Genomic DNA, 21,167 nt, shown 5'->3' with positions numbered 1-21,167 from the left:
AAATTAGATGCTCTTTTAAAAATGCGTGAGGAGGATCAAAAGAAACATGAAGAGGCTCAAAAACGAACCAATGCTCATATGAAAATGCTTGAGACTCAAATTGCTTAACTTGCATCTAATTCATCCCCTTCTTCTTCTTCTCCTTCTTCTTCTCACATCCCAAGTCAAGGAGTCAACCCAAAACCTTTGTATGCCGTGACAACAAGGAGTGGGAAAGTAGTAGGGAGTGACCCTTTAATTGAGGAAGAAACCCAAGAAGAGGCGGAGTTAGAGAATGAGGGTGAAAAACCCAATGAGCCATTGAGTGTTGAAAAAGAAAAACATGTTGAGGTGCTCAAGGAAAAAGAAGCCACCCCCTTGCCCCTAAATCGCCAACCTAGAGAGGAGAAGCTACCCTTTCCACAACGATTTGTGAGAGCTAAACTTGATGCCCAATTTGGGAAGTTTTTGGAAGTCATTAAGAATTTGCATATCTCCGTCCCTTTTGTTGATGCTATGAAGCAAATGCCCCACTATTCCAAATTTTTGAAAGATCTTTTGAGTGGGAGAAGGGAGTGTGAGACGGTGAGTTTAACCGCCAATTGTAGTGCAATTCTTTCCAACAAACTACCTACCAAATTGAAAGATCCGGGTAACTTTTCCATCCCTTGCTCTATCAATGGCATTGAATTTGATAAAGCCTTGTGTGACTTAGGAGCAAGTGTGAGTCTCATGCCCTATTCCGTCTACCAAAAGCTTAGTGTAGGAACCCTCTCTCCCACTAACATTACTCTCCAACTAGCGGACCGTTCCGTTAAGTTCCCCATGGGCAAAGTTGAGGACATTCCCCTTAGGGTAGGAAAGTTCACATTCCCCGTGGATTTCTATGTGCTAGAAATGGATGAGGATGAGAGGATTCCTATAATTTTGGGTAGGCCATTTCTAGCCACTTCTAGAGCTATCATCGATGTGAAGGAGGGGAAGATATCCTTGAAAATTGACAATGATTCTATTGAGTTTGATTTGAACAATGTCATGCAACAACCCTCCTCAAGTGGTGAATGCTTTAGGGTAGATATTCTTGATACGATTCTTGATGAATTTTCTCGCTCCCACTTGCATGTCACTAATGATCCCCTTGAAAGTGTGTTGTTGAATGAATCAAAGATAGGTACTCACAAAGAAGACATGCAATTCTATGAGGATTTTCTTGAGGAAAGCAAGGAGTGCAAGGGCGCGAGCATGGAAGAAGAAGCTCCTTACATTCATGACCTCTTTCAAGTTGAAGAAAGAGAAGAGAGCCCCAATGGTAAGGGAGCACCAAAGGTAGACTTGAAACCTCTACCTTTGGGCTTGAGGTATGCATTTCTTGGTCCCAATGAGTCTTTCCCCGTGATTGTAAATTCTAACCTAACGGAGGAGCAAACCTCCCTCTTGATCAATGTTTTGAGAAATCACAAAAAAGCTTTGGGCTATACCATTGATGATATCAAGGGTATAAGTCCATCTTTATGTATGCACAAAATTGATCTAGAGGGAGATGCCAAAACCGTCAGGCAAAGGCAAAGAAAGCTTAACCCTTCCATGCAAGAGGTTGTGCGGAAGGAAGTGGCTAAGCTTCTTGATGCGGGAATTATTTACCCAATTGCTCATAGTGATTGGGTATCTCCCGTGCAAGTTGTGCCTAAGAAAGGGGGCATGACGGTAGTGAAAAATGATCATGATCAACTAGTACCCACTAGACTTGTTACCGGTTGGCGCATGTGTATTGACTATCGCCAACTTAACACAAGTACATGCAAAGATCATTTTCCACTACCGTTCATTGATCAAATGTTGGAAAGGCTTACAAAGCATTCCTTCTATTGTTTCCTTGATGGTTACTCGGGATTTTTCCAAATCCCAATTGACCCTAAGGATCAAGAGAAGACAACTTTCACATGCCCCTACGGTACTTATGCGTATAATAGGATGCCTTTCGGGCTTTGTAATGCCCCCGCAACATTCCAACGTTGCATGATGTCCATTTTTAGTGATATGATTGAGGATGAGATAGAAGTCTTCATGGATGACTTCTTCGTTGGAGGAGCCACCTATGAAGATTGTCTATCTAATTTATCTCGTTGCTTAGAAAGGTGTGAGAGGGCTAACCTCGTGTTGAATTGGGAAAAGTGCCACTTTATGGTCGAAAGTGGGATTGTTCTTGGGCACAAAATTTCCCATGCCAGCATTGAGGTTGATAGAGCCAAGGTTGAGGTCATCGAAAAACTTCCTCCCCCCACCAATGTGAGGGAAGTGAGGTCTTTTCTTGGCCATGCCGGGTTCTATCGGCGCTTTATTAAAGATTTTTCAATGATCGCTAAGCCTCTCACATCCCTATTGCAACAAGATAAGGAGTTTGTGTTTGATGATGCTTGTCATAAGTCCTTTTGTAGGTTGAAAGAAGCCCTTTGCACCGCTCCTATTGTCCAAGGTCCGGATTGGTCTCTTTCATTTGAGCTCATGTGCGATGCAAGCGACGAGGCCATTGGATCGGTTCTTGGACAACGAGAGAATGGGAAACTTCATGTCATACATTATTTGTCTAAAACTCTCAATGATGCCCAACGAAACTACACAACTACCGAGAAGGAGTTCCTAGCGGTTATCCATTCATTCGAGAAGTTTAGAACCTACCTCATTGGTTCTAAGACAATTGTGTATACCGACCACTCAGCTCTCAAATACTTGATAGGGAAGAAGGAAGCTAAACCAAGGTTGTTGAGATGGGTTTTAGTCCTCCAAGACTTCGATTATGAGATGAGAGACAAGAAGGGAGCCGAGAATGTGGTGGCGGATCACCTCTCAAGGTTGGGCGGTGCAAGGTTTGAAGATGATGGCTTGCCAATAGAGGACGCTCTAAGAGATGATGTGCTTTATGTCCTTGAAGTGAAATCGGAGCCTTGGTATGCGGATATTGTGAATTACTTAGCTTGTAGTGCCATACCACCAGATTTCACTTCACAACAATGTCGAAAACTCAAGCACGAGGCCAAGAGATACATTTGGGATGATCCCATTTTATTGAAAAGAGGGGTCGATGGTTTGTTGAGGAGATGCGTCCCCAACGACGAGGTTCAAAGTGTTCTCCATATGTGCCACTCTTCTCCTTGTGGTGGGCATATGAGTGCTCAAAAGACCGCCTCAAAGGTCCTTCAATCTATGCTCTTTTGGCCTTCTCTTTTCAAGGATGCGTGGATATTTGTCAAAACTTGTGATAGATGTCAACGGATGGGGAATATTTCTAGAAGGGATGAAATGCCGCAAAACCCCATCCTTGAGCTTGAAGTTTTCGATGTGTGGACTATAGACTTCATGGGCCCTTTCATTTCTTCACATGGGAACAAGTATATTTTGGTCGCCGTTAACTATGTGTCTAAGTGGGCGGAGGCCGTGGCTTCTCCGACGAATGACTCTAAGGTGGTGGTCAACCTTTTCAAAAAGGTGATCTTCCCGAGATTTGGTGTTCCAAGAGCGATAATTAGTGATGGGGGATCGCATTTCAAGCACCACACCTTCGTTCGACTACTTGATAGATATGGGGTTTCTCACAAGCGGGGGCTTGCATACCACCCCCAAACGAGTGGCCAAGCGGAGGTCACCAATAGAGAGCTCAAGGTGATTTTGGAGAAGACGGTTTCTAGAACAAGGAAGGATTGGTCCTCCAAACTTATTGATTCACTATGGGCTTATAGGACCGCCTTCAAAACCCCAATAGGGACCACTCCCTACAAGCTTGTCTATGGAAAAAATTGTCATTTGCCCGTGGAGATGGAGCATCGAACGCATTGGGCAATCAAGCAAATCAACTTTGATCTCCATAGTGCGGGTGAGCAAAGGCTTCTAGAGCTACATGAGTTAGAGGAGTTGAGGATGAATGCCTACGATAGCGCAAGCATGTATAAGGCGCGGACTAAGGCTTGGCACGATGCTCAAATTGTCAAGAAGGAATTCGTCAAAGGCCAAAAAGTCCTCCTATTCAACTCCCGCTTGAAGCTTTTCCCGGGAAAACTTAGGTCAAGATGGAGTGGGCCGTACATTGTCACGGAAGTGTTTCCTTATGGAGCCTACGAAATTTCCCAAGACGGCCACTCCCCTTTCAAAGTCAACGGTCACCGTCTCAAGCCCTATCATGAAGGATTTCCAAGTAATGAACCAGTTTCTGTGACACTTCTTGATGTGCATCGTCAATTCGACCCTCCTTGATCAACTCAAGGAACGTCGAGCTAACGACGTTAACCAAAAGCGCTTCCGGGAGGCAACCCGAGTTTCTAACCCTTTTATACTTTTTCTTTTCATGTTGCTTCTATTTTTCCATCTACGACTTTGGATTGTTTGGATTTTTGGGTTTTGATTGTGCTTTGGTTTTAGATATACTTTGCATCTAGCATGATTGTAATGTGTTTAGTTGTGTGTTAACGGACTATTTTTACTTGCGTAATTATGGAAGTTTGGCCGAACCACTTCATGTTCGGCCACTGCAGCAATTTCAAGGATTTATGGCAACATTCTGCCAAAACCAAAAATATTGAATTCTAGCAGAAGGTTCGACCGAACCCATTATAGGTTCGACCGAACTTATACTGTAGTGCGGCCGAACTTCCCTGGGTTCGGTCACTCCTAAATTTTTAGACATTTCCAGCAACTTTCTGCCAGAATCTGAAAATTTGCAGTTCCAGCATAGGTTCGACCGAACCCAAGTATGGTTCGACCGAACTTATTTCGTAGTGCGGCCGAACTTCCCTGGGTTCGGTCACTCCTCTCTTTTTGCTATTTTGCTGGAACTTTCTGCCCGGATTTTAAAATGAAGAGTTTTGGCAATGGTTCGACCGAACCACAGGGGAGTTCGGCCGAACTTTTACTGTGGTTCGACCGAACATACCCTCGGTTCGGCCGAACCTATCTTCAGAGTCGAAAAAAAAATGCTGCCATGTTTTCTATTTTGCTGCATTTTCGTGAATATCACTCCCATATTCGTCACCTACCCCATCCTTCTCCTTCTCACTCTAAACCTCCATTGCACCTCCCCTTACAACCTCAGGTCTCCATCAAAATCACTCCAATCTTCATCCTTTCTCACTTATTTTCCATCCTTCACTCAACTTTTGCAATCTCTACCAAAAATTCCTACCAAACAAACCCATCTTTCCATTTTCCCCAATTTCAAGGGTTTAAGTGCTTCGGTGTTTTTGGGTTTTTACTTCCTTCCAATCAATTGTGGTATGTTTGTTCTAGCTTTTGCAAGTTTATTTCTTTAATTTCTTATAGTTTTACCATGTTTTACATATTTAAGTGTGAATTATGGTATTCTTGAAATTATTAGTAATGACTTGTTTATTTCATGTGGTTCTTGGGATTGACTTGTTGCAATTGATTGGTTGTTCATAGTAGAACATGTTCTTATGATGATTATGCATGTTTACCTTGGTTTTATTTTGATCTCAATGTAATTGAGTGTTGATTTCATACTAGGGTATTCATGTTACCATTTTATGATTGAGAAATGCATGAGTTGGATGTTATTGGAGATTGTTATTCATGGTTTTGGCTTGATTTTGATGGTTTGATGATTGGATATCATGAAAATAAGGGGACATCATGCCAAATTTCACCTAGACCTTGTTAGGACTAATTTAGGAATGACATAGGAATCCTTATTCAAACCTTGGTCCAAATGTATTCATGCATGCCTTGAATTGTATACTCTCAAGCATACACTTTTACCTTGGTTAAGTACTTGGCTTCTTATTTCATTTCCTATCAATTTGTTCTAATTATATGCTCTTGGTGAATTTGTAGAACCACGATGTTCGACAAGGGAAAAGGAAAGTCAAAGAGGAAGAGGGTGGGAGAATCCTCAGCAACGCAATTCCCACCTCCTCCCGGACCTCGACCTCACTACGGTGGACCACTCCGCTCCTCTCAAATGGAAGATCCCTCAGCAAATCATCCCCAATGAGCTGAGGCGAACTAGAGCCCGGGGAGGAGCTCCTCAACCTCCACCGGTCCTCCATCAAGAGCAAATCAATCCCCCCCTTAGCGGGGGAGGTGAGGCATCTTCTTCTTCTTCCTTTCCTCCTTTTGATTTCAATGCCCTTCGTAGTACCCTCGACGATATTCGTCGAGACAATCAAGCTTCCATTGAGCAATGGGGGTACTACGCGAGGGAAAATTATGACAATCTTGTGCAAGCGGGCATTCAAGCGCCCTATGTGAACTACCCCTACCACCCTCCTCAAGAGGGTCCGGTCAATCATTGGGGACCCTATGACCCTCAACACCCCACCCCCCCTTGCTACGCCTATTGGGAAGGTCCCATCGACCCTACCCAACGCGTTGGCACCCTCCATACGACCCCTATCGTCCGGGTGGGTGTGATCCGTCTTATGACCCGGCATCCGCATCCATCCCCACTCCTTTTGATGGTGGTTGGGGTGCCCAAGGGTGGCCCTATGAACACTTTAACCAACCCTTCCACCCTTTCATGGACACTCCCGGGTTTGATCCTAACATCCCCCCTCAACCTAGGGGGCGAGGAGATGATAACCAGTGATGCTGTGGGAACTTTTCCCTTTGTCACTTTTGCTCGGGACGAGCAAAAGAATAGTGTGGGGGAGGATGTCCTTTTGGTTGGTTGAAGTGTACATAGGAAGGTAGGATGGTAGGGTAGTTGCTTGCACATAAGGAGGATAGTGAGGATAGTGGCTTTGTGGTATTGATGTGGCGTTGTGGCGGTGGTGATGATGTTGGTGATGTTGTGATGGTGATGTGATGAGATGGTGATGTTTTATGATTATTGATGTGATGATGATGATGATGTTTTATGGTTATTTTTGCTGATTTCTGATGATTTTCTTTGATGATCCCCGAGTCTTTGTAGGTGGAGATGCTCCCGAAAAAAAAAATCCAAATTTCCCGAAACTCCAAATCCCCTTAATCCAAACTTCGTAGATAGCTTTTTATTAATTTTTCTTCTTTTTGTTTGTTTCTTTAGTCTTTTTCTTTGTTTTCTAACCTTTTCTTGTTTTGTTTTTAGTTTCTTTTGTTTGGCTCACCTCTATTGAAGCTTGAAGCGAAGATGTAGGACGTTAAGGAGCAACACTAGCTCCCTTGGTGAGAATTGGATATATTACCTTGTCTTATATTTCAAGCGGCATTCGGTGAGACCTTTCCTCTCTTTCTTTTTCTTTTTCTTTGAGTGCTTAGTTTAGGTCTAGTTTAGGAAGAGTTGAATGGTTCGAGGTTGATTGATTTTGGTTCCAAGGAACCTGGGATCGTTGATGTTGATATCAACGATCACTTGTATGTCGATTGGGATTTATTTGATTTACATGCCTCGATTATGAACCTTTTTAATTTCTTCCTCCCTTTTGTGTGTTTTTCTTGTTCTCTTTTATGTAACGAGCATGACTATGACAAGTTGAAACATTTTTTATGTGGATTTGCTCATTCATTTGGATTCAAGAATTTATGTGCCTTTTTGATGACATGGCTTTGAATGCTTACCTTCCTAATTGATGAGGGTTTACACGGTTTAAGAATGCTTAAGGTTGAATTAGACACATTATAAGCTAAGGTAGCCCGGTTTAGAACTCTTGATGACGTTTGAACCCCTTAGTTCACGGGAAAGTGGTAAGATGGTGTTGCTCTCCGTAGTGAATAGGATTCCCTTGGTTGGTATTTGCTTATTTTTATCCCGTGTGAGCGTCATTTGTTCTAGCCTTCATCACTCTTATGAGCGGCATTTTGGATCCTTAACTATGCATGTCTTAATCTTTGTGTTGGTATTTAGCTCCCGAGATCGTGACCAAACAACTTTAAAGGAGGAAGAGGGCATTTCTTCTCATTTTTCTTTGTTTTCTTTGTGTTTTGTTATAAATTTGGTTTTCATTTTTACATCCACCCACTTGCTAACCAATTTGGGCCTCATTCCCCTTTCTTGATCTAGCCATATTACAAACCTTTCGGCCTATGTTCTACCAACCCTTGTAGTTAGTGAAGCATTGGTTTTTGAGGTTCGAATTCGAGAGTGTTGGTTTCAGGGCAAGAAAGTTGTGAATATTGGTTCAAGTGAGATTTTGAAGGTTGTTCATGAAAGGAAATATTTGCAAAAAGTTTGTGAGGAAGGATGCAACGTATGAAGTTCAAAAAAAAAAAAAAAAAAAAAAAAAAAAAAAAAAGAGAGAGAGGGGGAAGGAAAAGGAAGAGGAAATGATGAGAGAAATGAAGTAATGTTATGAAATCTTGTATTGAAGGTTGTAATTTGAATTTAGGTTCAATTCTTAGGTGGTTCTTGAGAGATGGCCACTCTTTTGCTTCACTTAGGATTTGCCACCAAAAATTTTCAAATTAATTCCCAACCTTAACCCTTAGCCATGACATTACAACCCAAGTTAAGACCCTTGGACTTGGAGAAGTGCGGTCAAAGAACGGTGGAGGGAGATAGATTTCAACCCTATGGAAAGAGTGTGCATAGTTGAGATGTCGGGATAACCCTATGACTCCACAATAAATTTCTTTTTCCGGTTCCCTCGAGGAACCATGAGGAGCTAACTTAGGGATGATTTGAAGCTAGTGGAGAGAATGCGGACCGTCTTGGTTGGAGCTAGGGAAGAGGATGAAATCATTAGTTCTCTACGCTTAGCTTAGGTTTGTCTCCCTCAACCATGAGCATCTTAGAACGTGTTCCCCCTCTTTGAGTTGAGAAAAGTAAGCATTATTTTATTCATGTCCCTATGTTAGAGTCCATTTGGAGCATTTCCCATCGTGAAACTTGATTGATTTTCTTAACCCTTGTCATATTATGCTTGTTGTGTGTTGTCTTTTTGTTTTAGTATTCCTTGCTTGAGGACAAGCAAAAGGCAAGTGTGGGGGATTTTGATGAGTGGCATTTATGCCACTCTTTTATCCTTTTTCTCTAAGGATTCTCCCCTCGTTTGCACTTGTTTGGCCCTCTTTCTAAGCATTTTTACTTAGCTTTGCTTTCTCTTTTCTTTCTCCTTTATCCTCCCTTTTCTTAGTCTTCCCGCTTTGCTCTTATTGTGCTTTTCATGCTTATGCTTTGTAGGAACCATCGAGATTTTCAAGAGGAGGAAGCTAAGCTCAAAGGAAGCCAGAGGAAGCATGATTCAGAAGAGGTTCGGCCGAACCTCCTGATGGTGTGGCCGACCAAGGTGTGGCCGAACCTGCTCAGTGGTTCGGCCGAACTTCGAGGCAGGGGCAAGATGAAAATCGGCAGTTTTGCAGGAGTGGCCGAACCGCAGGAGTTCGACCAGACCAGGATCAGGGAGGTTCGACCGAACCTACCCATGGTTCGGCCGAACCTACCCTGTAGTCCGGCCGAACCTTCCCATTTGTTCGGTCGGACCTCTCCTTTTGTCAGCTGACTCTGTACGGACTATTTAAGTCCCTTTTTTAGAACGTTTTGGGGGATAAACTTAGTTTTAATTTTCTACATTTTTTAGCTTAATCTAGAGAGAGAAACTTCATTAGTAGAGAGAGAAAGTGTGGATTTCTATTGATGAACTTGGATATTGAAGAAGGAGCTTGATTGAACCTTTGTAAATCTTCATCTTCAATGAATGAGCAATCTCTTACTCTCTCTCTTTACTTTTGTATCTAGTTTTGTTTGCTTATTTTGATTTTCCTTCTTTGCTTATTGATCATGTTGATGCTTATTGATTTGATGATTGATATTGTCTTCAATATGATTCGTGAGTAGTCACCTAGCCAAGGGTGTGGGGATGGTGTAGTTGTTAATTGATTCATGCCTATGATGTTGGGGGTTATGTTAATGGTGATTAAAGTCTTTGTATGCTTGATATTCTTTGGTCTTTCTTGCAAGTGCACATTGTTAGTTCATCAAAGATGAGTCTTTACTAACAAGTAACGGAAGTTGACTTAGTTGAGATTCATTACTATCGATAATTCTTTGTTTGCACCTTCTAATATATGGTTCTAATGTGGAAGCATAGAGGCTATGTTAGGAGAAATCGATTAACCCCGGAAGGCGGTCAGATCGAGCTTTATTTCGATATTCTTGCATGCTTAGTTTACCATTGCTTTGCTTCTGTGTTATTGCATGATCAAGTGACATCTACATCTACCCACTTCCCTTGGTGTTTAGTTATATTGATCTTTAATCATTCTTAATCCTTAGTTTAATCTCTTAGTTATTCATACTTCTTGTCCCGAGATAGCTTAAAGTTTTAAGTAGTGAATGCGGTGTTTATGCATGTCTCCCTGTGGTTCGACCCCTCTATTTACCCTATACACGTATTAGGTTGGTAGAGAGTTATAAATTAATTTGACTTAGGTGTAGTCGCTCAACGACATGATTATTCCCTTGTCAACCGTCTCTGCCTCTCTCAGCTCTTTTTCTTGTTTCACCGCTTGTACATATTTCTTGCAATAAATGGATGCATCACCAACACACACGACACAGCCTAGGTTAGAGTCCAGCCGGTCACCAGGGACGGCTGAGTCTAGGACTGGGAGTGCCGTCTCGGGGTGTTGGGACCACCCTTTTGCTTGGATTCCGACCATTTCTGTGTCTGTGCAGGACACAATGGCTCGGACTATGCAGACGGCCCCCGATCCGGACTACAGAAGCGAGGGCTCAGGCGGTCAAACGCCTGAGGGAGAAACGTCTTGTCAGAGAAACCAGACGGCTCTGGAGAGATCCCCTCCTCGTGCCCCTTCAACTCCCGCAGATTCCTTTTTGGAAGAGTGCGACCAAGGCGGCGATGAAGCCGTCTCAGCTCCTTTGCCACAAAATGAGGAGGAGATGGAGAACGACAGCTCTGCCTCCACTTCTGAGAGCAGTGACGACTTGCCACCGCTCGAGGATAGTGAGGAGGAGGAGAGGAAGAAGTGGAGTGAGAAGGACGACCCCTTCAAAATTCACGTCTCAGCCAAGGACAGGGGTCAAATGGAGGACAATTTAAAGAGATTTAAACAAATGCACCCGTAAGGAGACGGGTACAAAATTAGAGTGCCGCCTGAGGACGGCACCATCGCCTAGGAAGACGATCAACTGAACGCCAACAGCTACTTTGGCTGTTATGAGGCGGCGTTCAAGGCTGGTGTTCGCTTTCCCCTTCACCAGGCGGTGAAGACCATCTTGAGGGGCTACGACCTCGGAGTATGGAAACTTACCCCCAATTCTTGGGCAAACATCTTGGGGTATGTTGCCGCCTGCGAACTCCAGGGGCTCCATCTCGGCTCGGAAGCTTTTGCTAAGATGCATTATCTTAGCCGAAGCCTAGGCGGTTGGAGGGCGTGGTACACTTTAACCACGTATCCCCAATACATGATGACCTTAGACAAAGTCTCCAAATTTGACGGCTGGAAGCACAGGTTCTACCTGCTGTCGGCTCCCAGCAAGCGGGAAAACTACGAGTTCCGCCAATACAATAAGAAGCCCGACCTGATGGGCCGGAAGTGCGCTCTTCCCCGGATCCCAGGTGAGGACTTTGACAAAATAATTGAGGCGGATTTTTTCGGCCTCACGGATGTAACCCTGTCAACCGGGGAGACAATAAAAGTCCCCAAGAACTAGATCCCTAAGAGCGCCTGGTTCAGGGACGAGTGTTTCTTAGCCGCCTGCGGGCTAGGAAACATGTTTACCAAACGTATGCGCCTGAGTTCACATCCGCCTGTAGTACTTCTGTATCAGAATTGCTTGATGATGTATTAATCAACTTTTTTCTTTTTGCAGAAGAAGCTTTAAGCATGTTGCAGACGGAGAAGACACCCAAGCGGTCCTCTGCAACCATCCGCATGGAGCTTGCAGAAAAACATGCGGCCACAGTCAGGGCCAAGGTAAAAAAAGCTTGACTCTTTCTTAGGTTGACCTCAAAGTTTACTTTCTCCGAATGCTAACTTTAACTTGGTTTTTTTCACAGGGGGGAGAGGTAGGAAAGACGTTTGAGAAAGATCTCAAACGGGCCAGGGAGGAATCCACCTCCACCCCTAACAAGACCAAAAAATCCGCCTCCGCCATAACTCCTGGCGCCTCAGCCAGGAATACTCAGATAAGGATAGGGGGGCAAAACGAGAGGATAGGCGGCAGTCTAGGCCTCGACCTCGTCAACCCCCTATCAGTAACCGGGGGGTTCACCACGCCTGCAAGCGACTCCCACTTGGCAGGTTCTGAAGGTAAGAACCCATTTAAATCCCCGCTGAGCTGGGGTGGCCTTTGCGAGTGAAATCCCACTCCCAACAGACGTCATCCTCAGACGGTCGGCAACAGATAGGTGTTGCCTTAATTTCGCACTCATCACCTGTTGATTATGGTGCAGATCAATCTCCTCGCTGGCCAGACGTCCAGAAGCATGCTAAGGCCATGCATGAGGCGGTGAGCAGGAAAGACAAGAACGCTATCCCTGGGATAGAGACGTTTAACCTGGAACGGATCCTGTCCCTTCTGGCTGAGGTGAGATACATAAAAAAATTTTCTAAGTTCTTTACTCCGCCTGCAATACTAACTTGATTTACTTTTGCAGGCTCTGCTGCGGGTAGACGGGCTTAAGCGTCCTTATACCCGCAAACGGGAAGAGGTAAAAAGGGCCAAGAAGTCCGCCATAGACGCTGATAATGTTGCTTTATACTCCACTATCGTAAATGAACTTGAAACTAAAGCAATCACAATGACACAGGCGTCAAAAATCCAGCAGCTGGAGGCGGATCTGAAGACGGCCAACCAGCGGGTGAGCGACGCAGAGACGGCTCAGAAGGGGGCGGAGGAGGCTCAGAAAAAGGCGGAGGAGAGCCTCAAGAAGTCTGAAGAGGCGCTCAAGAAGGCCGACGAGGCGCTCAAGAAGGCCCAGGCGGACCTTGGCACACTCCAAGGTGTTTTTGAAGAGAACACCAACTTGAAGACCAAGGTTGAGAAGCTGGAGAAGGAGGCTGCCCAGGCTCAGATAAACTTTGCAGCTACTCTGGAGGCAGAGCAAAACCGCCTGGTTGCTGAAAGCGATGCTAACAATGACGCCCGAATGAAGATCGCCTGGGCTGCCTTGTACCCAGACAAGGATTATGGCGTCTGGGCACTGGCTCACAGGTACGCCAAGGACGTGGTGTACTTGAGAGAGAAAGATGAGCCAGAGCCTGAGTCCTTCGACGCCTGGGCTAACGCCAACACTGAGCTTCCTACGCCTGAGCTTCCTGGTCTTGGTGAAGCGCATGAGATTCCCTCAGATGATGAGGAAGAGAAAGAGGACCAGGAGGAGCCGCCTGTGGGCCAGAAGTGATTTTCAGCGGCAGTATGCCAACTCTTTTTTTTTTCTTTAATCTACGGCAGTATGCCAATAACTTGCTTTTCCGGCCTGCGTGCCGAGTATTCATGTATTTATCGGCTGAGGAGCCGGGTAATCAACAATTTTTATCTTCTCCCGGACGGGGTCCGTTTAACATTTGATCCACTACAACCGTTTGGTTGGGTGGACTTTTTATGAATGCACCAACTGAGTCGGTTTGTATCATTTTGCATTTATGTTTGGATTTCAATTTTTTGCCTTTGTGCGTATATGCCTGCTTTTTGTCTTACTTATGAAAAGCATGCGGCGATTTTTTGCCTGACTTATTAAAAGCCGGTTGTCCTTGCCCCTGGATGGCTGTATTGTTGGTTTCAAATTGAGTTGGTTAATTGACTTGGGAACGTCTGATGCTGCAAAGAGCATGATACGTTTGTAAGTCAATCAATCACAGTAGTGATTGCCCCAAACCAAGTGCACAGCCGTACACCAACAGGCGTTCCAGTCACTACCCAAACGGTTTTTCCCCGTCTTGGTAGAGATTGCATAGCCATTGCACAACTCTTTTGCCCCAATTGGGATAGAAAATGCAACTTTAGAATAAATAACCTAAGTGAGAACTTCAGCCAGTGACCGACTGATGCCTAGGGGCATCCGGTATTCGATAACTTGATCGTTCTTCACAGATCATTCTAGTTAGACGGCTTTGAGTTGACCAATTCGGTCGTTCAATTTTTGTCGTCTGCATAGGTACGTAGAACTGACAAATAGTCTGTTCTCTGTGACGATTGCACCCGGAGAGGTGTTGCCGGACACCTTTGTCCATGTTGGGACAGGCAATTTTATAAAATAAGCAACTATCCGGCTGTTTTAGCCTTTGGTCTTGTTTAGGACCGGTTGTATAGCCACTAAGCGTTTTTGTGCTTAGCTTTTAATCGGAGCATTGGCCGAGCGTTATTACAACATTAGATTTACACTAAGTGTCGAACTTAGTTGGTTTAAACAAATAAGCCCGTCTGGGTATTACCCAGACAGACAGGCGATTATTAAATCATACCAAGTATCAAACTTAGTTAAATAAATAAAGGATCCATCTGAGTATTACCTAGGCGGTCAAACAAATGTAACCTTTACTAAGTATCAAACTTAATTAGGTAAATGAAGAATCCGTCTGAGTATTATCCAGGCGGATAATCAAAACAATTTTGCAAACAAAGTCTAAATTCTCATTAATTAACTCACTATTTACAAAAAAATTTACCTTATCAGAAGTAGTACTTTTTCAAATTGTCTACATTCCATGTTCTAGGCAGGCACCTGCCGTTTGGAGTTTCCAGGCGGTAGGTGCCGTCTCTTACTTCTTCATAGATCCGGTAGGGACCTTCCCAATTTGGAGTTAGCTTTCCCAGCTCATTGGCCCTACCGGTTACCTCCATTTTCTGTAACACTAAGTCGTCAACTTTCAAGGGACGCTTGTGTACTTTCTTGTTGTAAGCTCTGGTCATTCTCAGACGGTAAATCTCATGACGCAAGGCGGCATTGCCCCTGCGTTCTGGGAGTGAATCCAATGCCAGGCGCATTGCTTCCCAGTTTGCCTCTTCATCATATAGCATGACTCTGAGAGTCGGCTCGTAATGTTCAATGGGCAAGACGGCTTCAGCACCGTAAACCATGAGAAATGGGGTTTCACCGGTTGCCCCCTTTGCTGTTGTCCGGATGGCCCATAGGACATGGATTAACTCTTCTGCCCACAAGCCACCGGCTCTTTCAATTTTCTTTTTAATGCCGTTTGAGATTAGTTTGTTGAAGGCTTCAACTTGGCCATTTGCTTGGGGTCGGCCGACTGATGCAAAACAGCTTGAGATCCCTTGATCTCCCAACCAAGTTTTGAGCTGAGGCGTCTCAAACTGAGGACCATTATCGAAGACCATAGACATAGGCACCCTATACCGGGTGATAATGTTCTTTTAGATGAAGGAAATTACGTCTGAGGTCTTGATGTTCTTAACCGCCTCAGCCTCCACCCACTTGGTGAAATAATCCACAGCCACCAAGATGTAGCGTTTTCCGCCTGGAGCAGGCGTGTAAGGACCTAAAATGTCCGTGCCCCATTTTGCAAACGGGATTGGGTTGTGGATGGTCGTCAGATCAGTAGCCGGACGGTGAATAAGTTTGCCAAATTTTTGGCACTTGTCACATTTCTTCACCAACTCCTTGACGTCTGCCTCAAGAGTGGGCCAAAAATAATGTCGTCTGGCTCTGACGGCTAGGGACCTGCCGCCTATGTGGGAGGCGCAGAATCCCGAGTGCAAGTCTTCGAGAACTTCCTTCCCCTTTTCTGGGGTGACACACTTCAACAGAGGCTTCAGAAACCCCACCTTGAAGAGTTCTCCGTTTCTCAACTCGAAGCTTGCACCTCGCTTCTTCAGGACGGCTGCCTCCTGTGGCGAATAAGGAAGTGTACCGTCTGAAAGGTAGGCCCGGATGCCATCCATCCAGGTAGAGCTTCGGTTAAGAATTCCAATGGGATCTTCATAGATGCTTCTTTTTTCAAGTACTTCCCAGAAGACTGACCGAGGCGTATCATGGCAGGCGGAAGATGCCAGCTTTGACGATGTATCCGCCTGGCTGTTGTCCAACCTAGGCACTTGATTCAGACGGAATTCCTCAAGTGCCCCAGCCTCTTCTTTGACTGCCTGAAGGTATTTGATCATAGCCGGATGAGTTGCCTCATATTTTCCCTCATACTGGCTAACGACCAACTGTGAATCAGAGTAGGCGTCAATTTTCATTCCCCCTGCCGCCTTACACATACGGATACCGGCTAGCAGGGCTTCATATTCCGCCTCATTGTTAGAGGCCTGAAACTTGAACCGTAGCGCATACTCATATATGTCCCCTTCAGGGGACTCGTAGATTACACCTGCACCACAGCCGTTCTTTGTGGAGCTTCCGTCTACATACACTTTCCAAACCTGATCAAGATTATCCGGAGCCACCGGACGGTTCATTTCAACAATGAAGTCGGCAAATGCCTGACCTTTCACTACCTTTCTTGGTTCGTAAGTGATTTCAAGACTTTACATTTCAATAGCCCATTTAAACATTCTCCCGGATGACTCCAAGGTGGACATTGGCCGCTTGAGTGGCTGGTCGGTGTAAATCACCACCGGATGTGCCAGAAAGTAAGGCTTCAGCTTTTTGAATGCCATACACAAAGCAAGGCCAAATTTTTCAACCATGGGGTACCGGAGTTCAGCATGTTTGAGAACATGGCTAATGAAGTAAACCGGGAGCTGAACGTCGTCTCGCTCAGCAAGGAGAACGACACTTAGAGCATGATCTGAGACGGCTAAATACATGTACAACGTCTCCCTAGGCAAGGGACTGATCAGCCTAGGTAGAGAATGCAAACGTTCTTTTAACTTCTGGAATGTCGTCTCAGCATTGTCCCCCCATTCAAATCTTGTCTTGTTCCTGATCGCTTGGAAGAAGTAAAGGCATTTGTTGCCTGACCGGCTGAGGAACCTCCCCAAGGCGGCCAGGCAACCAGTGAGTCTCTGAACTTCCTTGCCAGAACGGGGTGACTTCATGTCAATCACCGCCTGTATCTTTTCAGGGTTAGCCTCTATCCCCCTTTGATCAATCAGGAATCCGAGAAACTTCCCAGACTCAACACCAAAGACGCATTTCTTGGGGTTTAACATGACCTTATGCCGCCTGAGGGTGGTGAATGTTTCTCGTAGATCAGCAAGGTGATCCGCCTGTTGCTTGGATTTGACTATCATGTCATTAATGTACGCCTCCACATTCCTCCCAATTTGATTAATGAAGACCGTATTAATCATCCGTTGGAAAGTGGCAGGCGCATTTTTCAAGCCAAACGATATCACAGTATAACAGAATAACCCCAAATCAGTGACGAAGGCCGTCTTCTCTTAATCTTTCTTCTAGAGAGGTATCTGATGGAAGCCAGAATAGGCATCCATAAAACTCATCAAGGCGTGACCGGCTGTAGAGTCGACCAGACTGTCGATCTTTGGAAGCGGGTAACTGTCCTTTGGACACGCCTTGTTGAGGTCTATGTAATCAAAACACATGCGCCAGGTCCCATTCGGTTTCTTAACAAGGACCACATTGGCCACCCTGTCGGGAAAATTACAAGGCCGAATGAACCTGGCGTCTAGCAGCTTTTTGACTTCGGCAGCTGCCTCCTGACTTCTTTCCTCGCCGTGGTTTCTTTTCTTTTGCCGGATGGGCTTCTTTTTGGGGTCCACGACGAGCTTGTGGACAGCGATATCCGGGCTGACGCCTGGCATCTTCTCCACTTCAAAGGCAAAAATGTCTTTGAATTCCTTCAGCAGAAGGTTAAAGCTTGCACCTAGAGTAGCATGAGCAATCGTCCCAACCTTTACAGTACGCTCTGGACGGCTGTCATCCAGAACGAGATCAATGCTTTCACCAGCCGGTTGGGGACGGAGCTCGTCTGACCGTTCACCGGTCAGTGATTGCTATTTTTTATCTTTCTTCACCTCCACCAGCAGAGGTGCCTTTCTCTTCTTCCCGACTGCTGGTGGGGCAAGTACTAGCTCGGCATCCATGACATTATCAAGGTCTATTGGTTCCTGTCCGCCTGGGGCCACAGTATCTTTGACGGCTGAGAGGTAGCACTCCCGGGCCGTCTTCTGATCCCCATTCAAGGAACCAACAGAGCCGTCATCCCTCTCATACTTGATGAGCATGAAAAACGGGATGATTACCGCCTTGGCTTCGTTGAGAGTTGGCTGGCCAAGGATAATGTTGTAGGCGGTCAACTCCTCAACGACCAAGAATCTGACGACAATATGTCGTCCCTGGCCTTTCTCTCCCAGCCGGATGGGTAAGTCAATTCTTTCGGCTGGGTAGACCATCCCACCCCTAAAACCAACCAAGGGGTGGGTGACCGGATGCATGCTGCTGACATTGTATTTCAGCTTTTGCAGGCACCGGAGGCTGATGATGTCTGATGAGCTGCCGGTGTCAATAAGGATCCGTCTAACGAGCTGGTTGGCAACCTTACATTCAATGACGACTGGGTCATCATGCGGACGGCGGACGCTGCCCCTGTCCTTCTCAGTGATCAAGACGTCTAGGAAGGAGGATCTTGCAGACGCTTGCTCATCATCATCTTTGTCCATCTTTCAAAGATGGCTCTTGGTGCCCCGGATGGTATGGCCACCACATGAGAACCCGCCTACTATTGTGTAGACCGGCTCCTTGTTGGTATCCGAACTACTATCAGGCTGGGGGGTAGTCTTGGAGGACTGACCCTTGTTCTTCTTCTTTGCCCCGGCTGGGGACATAGAAATGTAGGATTTTAACATCCCCTTGTCAGCCAAACGGTCCAACGCCCGTTGAAGGCTGAAGCAGTCGTTGGTGTCATGGCCAACTTCCTCATGATATTGGCAGAATTTGTTTTTGTTCCTTGATTGAATGGAACTTTTCATTGGATTCGGATTCTCTAGGGACATCCGGTCCTTAATTTCCATGAGGATGGAGTTGCAGTCCTTGTTAAACTCGTACTTAGGGACGTACGGTTTAAATTCTTTCTTTTTCTTCTGGGACGGTTGGCCAGAGTCACTAACCGCTCAAACTTCTTTTCTTTTCTTGCTCTCTTCTTTATTTTTGGCCAGCTGAGAAGGCCGGCTGTCTTTTTGCTTATCGGAATTCTTGGAGTCCGACTAGTTACCAGGCGAGCAGAGGTCGGTTGCTTGAATGTAGCTTTCCGTCTCCCTCAGGGCCGCCTGTAAAGTGAAAGCCCCTTTTCTGACTAGGTCGAACTTAAAGGTCGACCTGTCTCTCAGATCAGACCCTTAAAAAAGTCTGTAAAAGTTACCTCATCAGACAGTCCTTGAATCTGAATTCTGATCAGATTGAACCGCCTGACATAGGAGCGCAGCCCTTCTCTCTCTCCCTGCTTAATGGTGCTCAAGTCAAGACTTGTTTTCTTAGCAGGGATGTTCATTCAGAAGTTGGAAGCAAACAGGAAGGCGAGCTTCCTGAAACTGTCAATGGACCCGGCTGGCAAGTTGCCAAACCATTGTTGGGCAATGCCCTTCAATGTAGCCGGGAAGCATCGACACCAAGTGGCATCATCCAACCCCTGTAAGTACATGAGGTTGGTGTAAGCCATGAGGTGATCTTCCAGGTTGGTGGTACCATCATAGGTACCTACCAATACATTCTTAACCTTGGCCGGCTGTGCCGCCTCGGTTATCTCCCGGGTGAACGCAGAAGGTTGTTCACCCAGGCGAAGCAGACGGAGCTGCCAGTCCAGTGGCTGGACATTGTGATATGCCGCCTGACCTCCGAAGAGGGCCGGCTGCATGAAGTGAGGGGGATACTGACCGTAGACCTGAGATGGTACATACGGTACAGTTCCTATCATCTGAGGGCTAGAATGGACGGTATTACCGCCTGTCTGACTCTCGTGTAGGGAAAGTGCATTCCCTGCAGAGGTGTTGTTGAAGCTGTCAGGAAAGTTTGACGTGGAAGCCGACTCAGACAACTGTTGATTTCTCTTCTGGTTGATGATTTCCCGGGCATCAAGAGTTGATTTTTTACTTCCCGCCGGCTGTTGAGTCCGGCGGGTATTGTTGGTATTCCTCTAAGGAAGAAGAATTTTGGACCAATCAATGGTCCTGGCTGCCTTCTCCTTTGGATGAGGAGTGGGTTGCCGATCTCTTACTGACTTTCCCTTTTCAAGAGGAGTCTTCTTGACCGTCTGACCCCTACTCGGGCCAGCCCGGCTCTTAGTGACCAGTTCTTTAATTTCACACTTGAAACTTGTCATGAATCTCATGAGTTCGTCTCGGGTGACAGGTGCTGATCCAGCTGCCGTATAGGTTTCCCTTTCCGGGTGTCCCGGGGGTCGATCTGCACCCGCCTGGGAGGCACCCCGCTCCAGAGTCTTTCTGGGCCGGATGCGCTTGGTTATCAGGGAGCCATCATCGGCTGTATAGGTCTCGACCTGAGGATCTTCATCCTCCTGGTCTGTAAAAACTTCTGGGTCATCGCCCAGACGGTTAGGAGGTGGTACACACTCTTGAATCATCTTCGAGGTACTCTCCCCACAGACGGCGCCAAATGTTTTGGGTGTTTTTGTCCCTCGGGAGAGTTACAACACGAAGACTGATCCGGTGCGGCCTGTACCTGCAAAACAAACGGAGACACCGGTTGGGTGGTGCTCCGCCTCCGACGAACAAGTTAGTAACTTGAAGGGAGAGAAAAAGGTGCGGAAATTTAGGTGGGTATCTGCTCGGATTCCAAGCTTAGATGTCTCTATCACAGGGACAGTTTGTAATAAATGGTAAAACGTGCCCTCTAAAAGAGGGGAATCTCCCTATTTATAGGGTCCTCGGGATTTTGTGCCCCTGATTAGGTCACTGAACCATAATCGTTGGTGGGTTGCGCCGCATTGCGGCTTTCTCGGGATTTGGGCCGGAAGGCCGCCATTCCTCCCAGGTTTCTGGAGTGACACGTGTCAAGCAGGGATAGGTCCACCTTGGGCCATCTTGGGACTGACACGTGTCATCGTATGATTGGACCACGTGGCGGGGTAAAATTACCCTAAACAGGGTCTATTCTAGTGTTTACTAACCTTTTAATATATATTCTTTGACAAAATTAAACCTTTTGATATAGACAACAGGTAATAACAAAAAATAATAAAGGTATGTACTCCTAACAACATTTTTATAAACGCTTTTGATGCACAGATCTTATAAGTGACCGTTTATAGATATAAGTCCTAAAATAAGTCTTGTATAAATATATATTAATTTTGTGTACAAGTGACCGTTTATACAATATTTTTATAACCATTGTGTGTATGTTTACTTTGGTTCGATGTTT

The sequence above is a fragment of the Chenopodium album genome, chromosome 8 (assembly GCF_948465745.1).
Source record: "Chenopodium album chromosome 8, dcCheAlbu1.1, whole genome shotgun sequence".
NCBI classification, from domain to species: Eukaryota; Viridiplantae; Streptophyta; class Magnoliopsida; order Caryophyllales; family Amaranthaceae; genus Chenopodium; species Chenopodium album.
The sequence above is the reverse complement of the archived record's forward strand: the minus strand, read 5'-3'. Positions refer to the sequence as shown.